The sequence below is a fragment of the Bactrocera oleae genome, unplaced genomic scaffold, assembly GCF_042242935.1.
Source record: "Bactrocera oleae isolate idBacOlea1 unplaced genomic scaffold, idBacOlea1 ctg00000009.1, whole genome shotgun sequence".
NCBI lineage: Eukaryota > Metazoa > Arthropoda > Insecta > Diptera > Tephritidae > Bactrocera > Bactrocera oleae.
In genome coordinates this window covers 2200001-2213894 of record NW_027212752.1, presented here as the reverse complement: position 1 = coordinate 2213894, position 13894 = coordinate 2200001, and the positions used below count along the sequence as shown (strand labels likewise).

Below are 13894 nucleotides of genomic sequence, written 5' to 3'. Positions count from 1 at the left end.
TGGTGAGGTTCGAGGCCTATCTAACACCTCTGCCGTACTTTGGGTCCGGCACCCGGTTGCAGTGCTACTCCACATTGAGTGAACAAAACACTCTTCCCGCATTTGGGCATCAACCACAACCACCACGATACTCCCCGAAGGGCCAGTCCGCATGAGCAGGTTGGAGCGAACTCCAAGGGCCCCTGCTCCCCGTGGTACCAGAATTAAGTCTCCGGTCAGACCTCGTAGCCGAAGCTACTACCAGTTAAGCTTCCATACTGCTCTGTACTGGTGACCAGGGATTAAATCCCTACCCCTTATCTTTCACCCTTAATCTAACCCCTATTTTCAGCTAATTGTCTCCGCCGCCTGAACAATTCACGCGCAAACCTATCAAACGACCCTAACTGTTCGGTATTTGGACTAGTGAAAATCACACCGCTGACGTCTAATCGTCCATTAGTCCAACTAATCCCCATTCCTTCAAGGTGCCTAATGTCCGAGTACATCGGGCAGAGCGCAATAACATGCGCCCAATCTTCAACACGCGCCCCACTCATACACTCTGGCGTGTCAGAAAGGTGCCTCTGATGCAGAAATGCGTTCAGAGGACCATGTCCAGTAAGCAGAAAACCCAGGCTCAGACAGAATCGGAAGTCTGGGTTTTCTTCTACCAACCTAACGTCCCGGATGTACCCATAGGTCACCCTACCGTTAGGGCTATTGTCCCAACGGTCTTGCCACCTTATCTTAACCCTGTCCTCTAGAAGTCTCTTGCTTCCTAGATATCCTTCCCTCTCTACGTCAAGGTCGGAAATCAGGTTATTCTGCAGCAAGGACACACTCAAGCCTCTTCTTAACCTGAATGCAACAGCACGCTGTATGACAATCAGGTCAAGAGGGGGTGCACCTAACAAAACTTGCATCGCATCCGTTGAAACGGTGCGACACACTGGCAAACAGGCTAGCATCATACAGCGCTGCACGGAGAGTAGTTTTTGGCGACCGAAGACCGTCGTGGCTAATTCCCACCATACTGCAGCTCCATAAGTGGCACAGGCCACAAATAAGCCACGATATATGGTGCGAACCGCACGACGTCCGAGGCCCCAATCACTCCGTAAAACGCGCCTGACCTTGCCGACAGTCGCCAGCAGTCTTTCTTTCACGCTAACCAAGTGTGGTGTGAAACACATCCTTTCCCTCATGGTCAACCCCAAGTATTTGACTTGCGTCATGTACTTGATGCTGACCCCATTTACACGGACAATCGGTGGACGAGCCGGCGACAATCTGCCCTTAAGCAGCATTGTAACCGTTTTGTCCATTGATATGTCCACACCAACACCTACCCCCCAGCTGTGGACAATTTCTAAGAATCGTCCTCCCGCTCGCTCTATTTCGGACCTTGAGTGACCTTCAACTAAAAGAAGAAGGTCGTCCGCGTACGCACAACACTTGCATACTGGTTCAAGTTGTCCAAGCAGAGAGTCCATCATAAGGTTCCAAATATATGGACCACAGATGGATCCCTGCGGGCAGCCCCGAGCCACCCCAATCTCAACACTCCCATTTCTAATACCGCTTCCCTGACAGATCGTCCATATTGGTTCCAGTCGATACCAGAGGTACGCCATCGCCGCAATGGACTCTCATGCGCCGAGGGAGGAGATTTAGGAGTAACCATAATTTGAATCAAGTTATGGTCACTCAATCCCCACCCTCCCCTAATCTCCCACCTAACATTAAAGGTCCTATTTGCTGCCTCATTGATGAAGGACACATCGATGTCGCTCACACCCCCAGGCCCATCAAACGTATATCACTCGCTTGGCTCGTTAAATATGTGAAGACTATTTGCCTCCACCCATTCGCTTAATACCTCGCCTCTAGTGTGGCTTTGATATCCTGACGAATGTCGGGATACCTTACTAAACCACATAGAGGACGAGGCATTCGCATCCATTCCTAGGATAAGCGAGCTATTACTGGCAAGTAGCAGTAGCTTATCCATGTACAGCAGGTAAGGCTCTAGAGGTTCGCTGTATTTGCAATAAACACTAGCGACTACCAATCTACCGAACTCCCCCTCTATGGATACACAAACACCCAGCTGTGACGAATCCAGAACTACGCAGTCGTAGCCCGGATTATTCACAACTATTGCGGCATTTCTCCTAAGATCTGTGAAGACCCTAAATCCTCCAGGGAGACCCCGAACCACACCATTAGTGGCGTAGGGCTCCTGGAGTAATGCGATGCCGCACCCACCCTCTAGCATACAACCCCCTAACTCGCACATTACGGCATAACAACCCTGACAATTTAGCTGTAAAATCGTCCCCATTAGTGTCTGGAAAGGGCACGCTCTACTATGCCACAATAGACTGGACAAGCAGCTGACATCATAAGATGCCCAGCTGGTCTACCCTTAAATGCACAGTTGCGACAATGTGGTGCATTGACGCAACTAGCAGCTCTGTGGCCTTCCTGACCACACCTACGGCAGACATCGGACTTGGCCTTACATTGCGCCACTCGATGGTCAAAGCCCATGCACCGAAAACAGCCGGCAACAGGGCTGTCTGGTCGCACTCGGAAGGAAAACCACTTAATGTAGCACCTTCCCGCTTCTAAAAGGGCGGACATTACTTCCTCCGAACCCTCCAGAACGACGTTAGTTTTACCATCTGGCGCCACCTTCCAGGGGCGACTGACCAACCTAACGTCGGATCTCTTTGCCTCAGGACTTAAATTCGTACTGAAGAGTTCTTCCATGAATTCCTCATGGGAGATCTCGGTGTGTACTCCTTGCACCACAACCCTTGGCCCCAACTTCCGGTTGACACTGACGTCCAACCCTACCTCCCCGAATTTTGCGTTAGTCGCCACTTTCTCCCTCTCTAAAACGGAGGGAGTGCGGATGACCGCCCCACCACCCTTTATCGGCCTTACATCATGGATCCTTACGCCGAGTGAAGGACCCACCTCCTTGACCACCTTTTTGATTACTTCCTTAGAGGAAGTTGCAGGCCCTTTACTCCTGACCACAACTGACCAGGTCTCCACCGGCTTCGGCGACATCGGCGCTATTGCCTTCAGCACTGGTGCCGGAGGGGCAGGCGCCGAAGTCGCGGGAGCCACCATTGGTTTGGTCGGACGCGATCCCCCACAACCTCCCGTAAGGGCATCCACCTGCCCGCGAAGATGAGCGTTCTCCGCAATTATGGTCATCAGGAGTGCCTCGTACTTCGAGGTAAGCTCCATAAGACTCCTCATCTCGGAAACCTCAATATTTCCCCCCCCGAAAACCAAAGCGCTAACCTCGGCTGTTACAGCTTTCATAGCTGCAACATGGGTGATAGCGCCACCCCCAACAACACCCCCCTTATTCGCAATACGCTCCCCTTTTTTACCTTTCTCCTTCGTTTCTCCTTCACGCTTTTTGCCTCCTTCGCTGCTCCGGCTATGGGTTTCGACGCTCCCGTCTCGCTGGCGCTCTCGCACGACCTCCCCAACGGTGGAGTGCCCAGGCGAGCCTTTCTGCGCGGTGGGGGCTTTTCGACTTCCTTTTCGCCCGCCGATGACGCTGCCGTAATCATTACGACTTCCGAGTCATCGCTTTCGGCGGGTGCCTTCGCTCCTCGCCTTCGTGGTGGAGACATTCTTCTCCGACCGTCCGGTACACTCGCGATCGCGTACCTACTACACAAGCACGTAAAACTACAAAAGTTTGTAATCGGCACTCGCGAACGCGTACCTGCACTACAACAATGTTGTCAGTGGCCTGCAGTTTATTGCGGTCCACACAAAACCGGTGCCCGAACTGTTTGTGGACAATGCGGTCACTGTCTTTTGTTCTATACACACAAAACTTCACGCCAGGCAATAACACTGCCTATTGTTTGTAGCACACACCAGGCAAAAACACTGCCTATTGTTTGTAGCACACACCAGCCAAAAACACTGCCTATTGTTTTTAAGCAAACTTAAACGTGCCTAAATTGTCACTGGCCTTCGCACCAGGCAATAACACTGTCTATTGTTAGTTTTGTCACTGTACACTTGCACTACAATTTTTAAAGCAATTACCCGCGGTAATGCTTTATGTGTCTCTGGCCTTCGATTTAATTCGCGCCAGGCAATTGTATGTTTTCTATGGTTTCTGTTAACAGAAAAAATTCACTGTTTTCAACTGTCACTAAATTGTTTTATCAATGCGCGAACACGACCGTTCACTACGAGTGTCTGCAACAAAGTCGAGTAGATAGGGACAGCGTCCGGTGTGTTTTACGTGAGTACCTGCCGTCGACGGCCTTACCTCACGGTGCTCAAAAGCACGGCGTATCAATACAATGCGTTGATTAGCGCCCCGAAAATGCCAGGCATTTTTCAGTACCGATTGGTAGTGTGGAATGGACACACTACACACCTTGGTGAGGTTCGAGGCCTATCTAACACCTCTGCCGTACTTTGGGTCCGGCACCCGGTTGCAGTGCAACTCCACATTGAGTGAACAAAACACTCTTCCCGCATTTGGGCATCAACCACAACCACCACGATACTCCCCGAAGGGCCAGTCCGCATGAGCAGGTTGGAGCGAACTCCAAGGGCCCCTGCTCCCCGTGGTACCAGAATTAAGTCTCCGGTCAGACCTCGTAGCCGAAGCTACTACCAGTTGAGCTTCCATACTGCTCTGTACTGGTGACCAGGGATTAAATCCCTACCCCTTATCTTTCACCCTTAATCTAACCCCTATTTTCAGCTAATTGTCTCCGCCGCCTGAACAATTCACGCGCAAACCTATCAAACGACCCTAACTGTTCGGTATTTGGACTAGTGGAGATCACACCGCTGACGTCTAATCGTCCATTAGTCCAACTAATCCCCATTCCTTCAAGGTTCCTAATGTCCGAGTACATCGGGCAGAGCGCAATAACATGCGCCCAATCTTCAACACGCGCCCCACACATACACTCTGGCGTGTCAGAAAGGTGCCTCTGATGCAGAAATGCGTTCAGAGGACCATGTCCAGTAAGCAGAAAACCCAGGCTCAGACAGAATCGGAAGTCTGGGTTTTCTTCTACAAACCTAACGTCCCGGATGTACCCATAGGTCACCCTACCGTTAGGGCTATTGTCCCAACGGTCTTGCCACCTTATCTTAACCCTGTCCTCTAGAAGTCTCTTGCTTCCTAGATATCCTTCCCTCTCTACGTCAAGGTCGGAAATCAGGTTATTCTGCAGCAAGGACACACTCAAGCCTCTTCTTAACCTGAATGCAACAGCACGCTGTATGACAATCAGGTCAAGAGGGGGTGCACCTAACAAAACTTGCATCGCATCCGTTGAAACGGTGCGACACACTGGCAAACAGGCTAGCATCATACAGCGCTGCACGGAGAGTAGTTTTAGGCGACCGAAGACCGTCGTGGCTAATTCCCACCATACTGCAGCTCCATAAGTGGCACAGGCCACAAATAAGCCACGATATATGGTGCGAACCGCACGACGTCCGAGGCCCCAATCACTCCGTAAAACGCGCCTGACCTTGCCGACAGTCGCCGGCAGTCTTTCTTTCACGCTAACCAAGTGTGGTGTGAAACACATCCTTTCCCTCATGGTCAACCCCAAGTATTTGACTTGCGTCATGTACTTGATGCTGACCCCATTTACACGGACAATCGGTGGACGAGCCGGCGACAATCTGCCCTTAAGCAGCATTGTAACCGTTTTGTCCATTGATATGTCCACACCAACACCTACCCCCCAGCTGTGGACAATTTCTAAGAATCGTCCTCCCGCTCGCTCTATTTCGGACCTTGAGTGACCTTCAACTAAAAGAAGAAGGTCGTCCGCGTACGCACAACACTTGCATACTGGTTCAAGTTGTCCAAGCAGAGAGTCCATCATAAGGTTCCAAATATATGGACCACAGATGGATCCCTGCGGGCAGCCCCGAGCCACCCCAATCTCGACACTCCCATTCATTCCTACGATTGAGGCTTTTCTGTCCGAAAATTAGCTGCGCCAGAGAGTAACTTCCGGGCAGCCGAGCTCCTCCAATCGTTCAATCACCCTATCCCAGATTAGGTAGTCAAAAGCTCCCTTAAAGTCAACAAATATGCCAAGGACATATTCGTTGACGTTCTCCCTAACGGCACTCTGGACATACATCCAAGCATCCTCTACACTGCGTCCTTTCCTGAAACCATACTGCCTATCCGACCACATATCCCGCGTTAGATCCTGAAGTCGTTCCACCATAACTCTCTCCAGTACTTTTCCCAGCACTGGAAGGAGACTGATGCCCCGATAAGAACGAGGATCACTCCTGATCTTATCAGGGGACTTCAGGAGAGGAACGACCCTAGCTCTTTTCCACTCCCGTGGAAAATATCCCTCCCACACGCACTTATTGTAAATGGCCTCCAGGTATTCCGGAATGAACTTCCACATGCTTTTACACATCTCTCCGTTCAAACCATCAAAACCTGGGGATCTTTTACACCTGACCAGGCCAAAGGCGTATCCCAGCTCCCCTTCATCTAGTGAAGGAACAGGTACCTCACACGTTTGAGATACCCGAGCCTCCGCCCTAGGAAAGAACGCTCCTAGCAGAACCCCAGCACAGTCTCTCCACGTTGATAATACAGTATCACCAACGCGGAGAGAGGTGATATCCTCCCTCTTACGACCCCTACAGATCTTGTAGACCTGACCCCATGGGTCGTTCCTATTTTCCCCTATAAAATTCCTCCATTCCTCTTCCTTGGTTTTGACTAGCATTTGTTTGTAATCCCTCATCACACAACTAAATTCATACCTAATCTGGGATAGCCCATCAGAGTTTGACTGTCTAGCGCGTTGAAACTTTCGTCTCAATCGCCGGACAGCTCTCCTCTTCATCGTTAGCTCTTTCGTCCACCACTTAAGTTTTCTCACTCTGAAGCTTTCGAACTTTCCGAGAACACTGTTGTTCACTTCCCACACTACATCGTATAGCCGAGAAATTTGCTCGTCCACCCCAAAGTCTTCAAACTCACTAAGCGGTATTTCTAATACCGCTTCCCTGACAGATCGTCCATATTGGTTCCAGTCGATACCAGAGGTACGCCATCGCCGCAATGGACTCTCATACGCCGAGGGAGGAGATTTAGGAGTAACCATAATTTGAATCAAGTTATGGTCACTCAATCCCCACCCTCCCCTAATCTCCCACCTAACATTAAAGGTCCTATTTGCTGCCTCATTGATGAAGGACACATCGATGTCGCTCACACCCCCAGGCCCATCAAACGTATACCACTCGCTTGGCTCGTTTAATATGTGAAGACTATTTGCCTCCACCCATTCGCTTAATACCTCGCCTCTAGTGTGGCTTTGATATCCTGACGAATGTCGGGATACCTTACTAAACCACATAGAGGACGAGGCATTCGCATCCATTCCTAGGATAAGCGAGCTACTACTGGCAAGTAGCAGTAGCTTATCCATGTACAGCAGGTAAGGCTCTAGAGGTTCGCTGTATTTGCAATAAACACTAGCGACTACCAATCTACCGAACTCCCCCTCTATGGATACACAAACACCCAGCTGTGACGAATCCAGAACTACGCAGTCGTAGCTCGGATTATTCACAACTATTGCGGCATTTCTCCTAAGGTCTGTGAAGACCCTAAATCCTCCAGGGAGACCCCGAACCACACCATTAGTGGCGTAGGGCTCCTGGAGTAATGCGATGCCGCACCCACCCTCTAGCATACAACCCCCTAACTCGCACATTACGGCATAACAACCCTGACAATTTAGCTGTAAAATCGTCCCCATTAGTGTCTGGAAAGGGCACGCTCTACTATGCCACAGTAGACTGGACAAGCAGCTGACATCATAAGATGCCCAGCTGGTCTACCCTTAAATGCACAGTTGCGACAATGTGGTGCATTGACGCAACTAGCAGCTCTGTGGCCTTCCTGACCACACCTACGGCAGACATCGGACTTGGCCTTACATTGCGCCACTCGATGGTCAAAGCCCATGCACCGAAAACAGCCGGCAACAGGGCTGTCTGGTCGCACTCGGAAGGAAAACCACTTAATGTAGCACCTTCCCGCTTCTAAAAGGGCGGACATTACTTCCTCTGAACCCTCCAGAAGGACGTTAGTTTTACCATCTGGCGCCACCTTCCAGGCGCGACTGACCAACCTAACGTCGGATTTCTTTGCCTCCGGACTTAAATTCGTACTGAACAGTTCTTCCATGAATTCCTCATGGGAGATCTCGGTGTGTACTCCTTGCACCACAACCCTTGGCCCCAACTTCCGGTTGACACTGACGTCCAACCCTACCTCCCCGAATTTTGCGTTAGTCGCCACTTTCTCCCTCTCTAATACGGAGGGAGTGCGGATGACCGCCCCACCACCCTTTATCGGCCTAACATCATAGATCCTTACGCCGAGTGAAGGACCCACCTCCGTGACCACCTTTTTGATTACTTCCTTAGAGGAAGTTGCAGGCCCCTTACTCCTGACCACAACTGACCAGGTCTCCACCGGCTTCGGCGACATCGGTGCTATTGCCTTCAGCACGGGTGCTGGAGGGGCAGGCGCCGAAGTCGCGGGAGCCATCATTGGTTTGGTCGGACGCGATCCCCCACACCCTCCCGTAAGAGCATCCACCTGCCCGCGAAGATGAGCGTTCTCCGCAATTATGGTCATCAGGAGTGCCTCGTACTTCGAGGCAAGCTCCATAAGACCCTTCATCTCGGAAACCTCTATATTTTTCCCCCCGAAAACCAACGCGCTAACCTCCGCTGTTACAGCTTTCATAGCTGCAACATGGGTGATAGCGCCACCCCCAACAACACCCCCACTCTTTTTGCTTCCGCCTGCCTCCTTCGCTGCTCCGGCTACGGGTTTCGACGCTCCCGTCTCGCTGGCGCTCTCGCACGACCTCCCCAACGGTGGAGTGGCCAGGCGAGCCTTTCTGCGCGGTGGGGGCTTCTCCACTTCCTCTTCACCCGCCGATGACGCTGCCGTAATCATTACGACTTCCGAGTCATCGCTTTCGGCGGGTGCCTTCGCTCCTCGCCTTCGTGGTGGAGACATTTTTCTCCTACCCTCGCGATCGCGTACCTACTACACAAGTACGTAACTCGCGATCCGACAAAGTTCGAAATCGGCACTCACGAACGCGTACCTGCACTACAACAATATTGTCAGTGGCCTTCAGGTTTCTTGCGGTCCACACAAAACCGGTGCCCGAACTGTTTGTGGACAATGCGGTCACTGTCTTTCGTTTTACACACACAAAACTTCACGCAGGCAATAACACTGCCTATTGTTTGTAGCACACACCAGGCAAAAACACTGCCTATTGTTTGTAGCACACACCAGGCAAAAAACACTGCCTATTGTTTTTAAGCAAACTAAAACGTGCCTAAATTGTCACTGGCCTTCGCACCAGGCAATAACACTGTCTATTGTTAGTTTTGTCACTGTACACTTGCACTACAATTTTTAAAGCAATTACCCGCGGTAATGCTTTATGTGTCTCTGGCCTTCGATTTAATTCGCGCCAGGCAATTGTATGTTTTCTGTTAACAGAAAAAATTCACTGTTTTCAACCGTCACTAAATTGTTTTATCAATGCGCTAACACGACAGTTCACTACGAGTGTCTACAACAGAGTGTGAGTAGATAGGGACAACTTTCGTTGTAGATTTACGTGAGTACCTGCCGGCGACGGCCTTACCTCACGGTGTTCAAAACACAACGGATCAATACAATGCGTTGATCAGCGCCCCAAACAAAACGAGCTTATGCAAGTATTTATTTGGATACCAGTGGCAGTGTGTCTGGGTCCACACTACCATCTTGGTATGATTCGAGGCCGACCTAAAACCTCTTCCGTTTTCGGGTACGGCACCCAGTTACTTGTGTAACTTCTTTTTTCGAACTGAAAATTCAGTTCTTCCAGCATTTAGGTTTAAACCACAGCCACCACGATACTCCCCAAAGGGCCGAACCCAATGAGCAGATTGAACAGAAGTCCAAGGGCTTTCTGCTCCCCGTGGTACCGGAAAGTCTCCGGTCAGACTGCGTAGCCTAAACTACTGCCAGTTGAGCTCCCCATTACTCAAATGACTGAGTAGATAGGGACAACTTGCGTTGTAGATTAACGTGAGTACCTGCCGGCGACGGCCTTACCTCACGGTGCTCAAGAGCACGGCGTATCAATACACACGTCTGATAAACGCCCCAAACAAAACGAGCTTATGCAAGTATTTATTTGGATACCAAAGGCAGTGTGTCTGGGTCCACACTACCATCTTGGTATGATTCGAGGCCGACCTAAAACCTCTTCCGTTTTCGGGTACGGCACCCAGTTACTTGTGTAACTTCTTTTTTTCGAACTGAAAATTCAGTTCTTCCAGCATTTAGGTTTCAACCACAGCCACCACGATACTCCCCAAAGGGCCGAACCCAATGAGCAGATTGAACAGAAATCCAAGGGCTTTCTGCTCCCCGTGGTACCGGAAAGTCTCCGGTCAGACTGCGTAGCCTAAACTACTGCCAGTTGAGCAACCCATTACTCAAATGACTGGTGACATTTGTCGCTTGAACTTCAAATGTCTTTTTATTCGCTTTTTCATTTAAAGTGTTTCTAATATCAGTTCAAGCTGAGTATTATAGCACTATCACTCCATATACTATGCTGATATTACTGGGCAAAGAATATAATAACAGTCATAGTGCATATTGGCTTTTAGTCGCCTTTTACGACAGGCATGCCTTGCCGCGGGCATATTCTTTCCCCAAACCCGCAGGGGAAAGTAGATAGGGACAACTTTCGTTGTAGATTTACGTGAGTACCTGCCGGCGACGGCCTTACCTCACGGTGTTCAAAACACAACGGATCAATACAATGCGTTGATCAGCGCCCCAAACAAAACGAGCTTATGCAAGTATTTATTTGGATACCAGTGGCAGTGTGTCTGGGTCCACACTACCATCTTGGTATGATTCGAGGCCGACCTAAAACCTCTTCCGTTTTCGGGTACGGCACCCAGTTACTTGTGTAACTTCTTTTTTCGAACTGAAAATTCAGTTCTTCCAGCATTTAGGTTTAAACCACAGCCACCACGATACTCCCCAAAGGGCCGAACCCAATGAGCAGATTGAACAGAAGTCCAAGGGCTTTCTGCTCCCCGTGGTACCGGAAAGTCTCCGGTCAGACTGCGTAGCCTAAACTACTGCCAGTTGAGCTCCCCATTACTCAAATGACTGGTGACATTTGTCGCTTGAACTTCAAATGTCTTTTTATTTGCTTTTTCATTTAAAGTGTTTCTAATATCAGTTCAAGCTGAGTATTATAGCACTATCACTCCATATACTATGCTGATATTACTGGGCAAAGAATATAATAACAGTCATAGTGCATATTGGCTTTTAGTCGCCTTTTACGACAGGCATGCCTTGCCGCGGGCATATTCTTTCCCCAAACCCGCAGGGGAAGAGTAGATAGGGACAGAGGGAATCTCGTTAATCCATTCATGCGCGTCACTAATTAGATGACGAGGCATTTGGCTACCTTAAGAGAGTCATAGTTACTCCCGCCGTTTACCCGCGCTTACTTGAATTTCTTCACTTTGACATTCAGAGCACTGGGCAGAAATCACATTGTGTCAACACCCGTTAGGGCCATCACAATGCTTTGTTTTAATTAGACAGTCGGATTCCCCAAGTCCGTGCCAGTTCTGAATTGATTGTTAATTGATAATCGTTATAATTTAAAAAAGTATCTATAGAATAATAAATCCTTTAGAAATTTTAGCAAGAAAGTTCCACAATTGGCTACGTAACTACTATCCGGGGAACAAGAATCGAAATTCTCTATTTACCCAGAACGAGTACATAAACCATGGTATTGCTTCCCAATCAAGCCCGACTATCTCAATCTTCAGAGCCAATCCTTATCCCGAAGTTACGGATCTAATTTGCCGACTTCCCTTACCTACATTATTCTATCGACTAGAGACTCTTCACCTTGGAGACCAGCTGCGGATATTGGTACGGCCTGTTGAGAAGTTTGCGTAACCCCACCATAAATTTTCAAGGTCCGAGGAGAAAATATCGACACAACAGTAAATGTCATGCTCTTCTAGTCCATCTACCATATCTCTCTTCGAAATACTTCCATGGTAGTACGACTATAAAACAGAAAAGAAAACTCTTCCGATACCTCTCGACGGCTTCTTTATGGTCGTTCCAATTGCCAGGATGAGCACAAGGCCCATTTTTAATAACAAACGGATACTCAACAGGTTACGGAATTGGAACCGTATTCCCTTTCGTTCAAAATTATTCAAGTGTTTAATTACTATGGAATAAAAATTCATTCATTTCATTTCATTAAAACTTGAAAATTTTCGGCTTTCGCCTTGAACTTAGGACCGACTAACTCGTGATCAACCACTGTTCACACGAAACCCTTCTCCACTTCAGTCCTCCAAGGTCTCATTCGATTATTTGCTACTACCAGCAAGATCTGTACCAATAGCGGCTCCATGCAGGCTTACGCCAAACACTTCTAAGCACACCATTGTACCCTCCTACTCACTAAAGTTTCAAAATTTATAATCCAACCGAAATTGTATTATAAATCATGTACTTTAGCGGTAATGTATAGGTATACAACTTAAGCACCATCCATTTTAAAGGCTAGTTGCTTCGGCAGGTGAGTTGTTACACACTCCTTAGCGGATTACGACTTCCATGTCCACCGTCCTGCTGTTTTAAGCAACCAACGCCTTTCATGGTATCTGCATGAGTTGTTAATTTAGGCACCGTAACATTACGTTTGGTTCATCCCACAGCGCCAGTTCTGCTTACCAAAAGTGGCCCACTGGGCACATTATATCATAACCTCAACCTTCATATCAAGAAAGGTGAGGTTCTTCCCCATTTAAAGTTTGAGAATAGGTTAAGGTCGTTTCGACCCTAAGGCCTCTAATCATTCGCTTTACCAGATAAGATTATTTTACATAATTTTTGAATGCACCAGTTATCCTGAGGGAAACTTCGGAGGGAACCAGCTACTAGATGGTTCGATTGGTCTTTCGCCCCTATACTCAATTCTGACAATCGATTTGCACGTCAGAACTGTTTCGGTCTTCCATCAGGGTTTCCCCTGACTTCAACCTGATCAAGTATAGTTCACCATCTTTCGGGTCACAGCATATATGCTCAAGGTACGCTCCAGTTAGAGGTATAAATAATAATAAATTATCATTATACATAACTATATGGAACGCCCCGGGATTGAATTAATAATGTAATACATTAAAAATTAATCCCATTATTAATACAGTTAAGTTAATTTCGCCATTAGGTTTAATATAACCCAATGACTTGCACATATGTTAGACTCCTTGGTCCGTGTTTCAAGACGGGTCCCGAAGGTATCCTGAATCTTTCGCATTGTTAATCATATAAATGCATACAATTAATATTAAAATCAATGGTAATAATATTATTGTAAAATTCAAAAGAATTTTAGCATTATATATAATAAAATCTATCAACACTTTATCAAATCATCAGTAATTATTCTATGTTAATAAGCTAAAAGCAAATTAATTTGAATAAACTTAAAAACCAATGATCTTTTGATAAATATTTTATTATGTTAATAGATTACAATGTCCTTATATGAAAAAAATGCACACTATTACTATAATATTTAAAATTAAATACTACAGTTATAATGATGAATTTTTCATAATGGATATTCAGGTTCATCGGGCTTAACCTCTAAGCAGTTTCACGTACTATTTAACTCTCTATTCAGAGTTCTTTTCAACTTTCCCTCTAGGTACTTGTTTACTATCGGTCTCAAGGTTATATTTAGTTTTA

The 13894-nt window shown here is 47.8% G+C and overlaps 1 long non-coding RNA gene and 1 pseudogene across 1 annotated transcript in view; one reads left to right on the top strand and one right to left on the bottom strand.

Moving 5' to 3' along the window:
- Nucleotides 1-11654, top strand: part of LOC138858304 (uncharacterized) — a 39891-nt gene extending 28237 nt beyond the window's left edge. Inside the window, exon 2 of the long non-coding RNA XR_011397451.1 lies at nucleotides 11496-11654. This is a non-coding gene — a long non-coding RNA (uncharacterized lncRNA). The remainder of the gene's footprint in view (nucleotides 1-11495) is intronic.
- LOC138858481 (large subunit ribosomal RNA) overlaps nucleotides 11442-13894 on the bottom strand; it is a 2936-nt pseudogene continuing 483 nt past the window's right edge.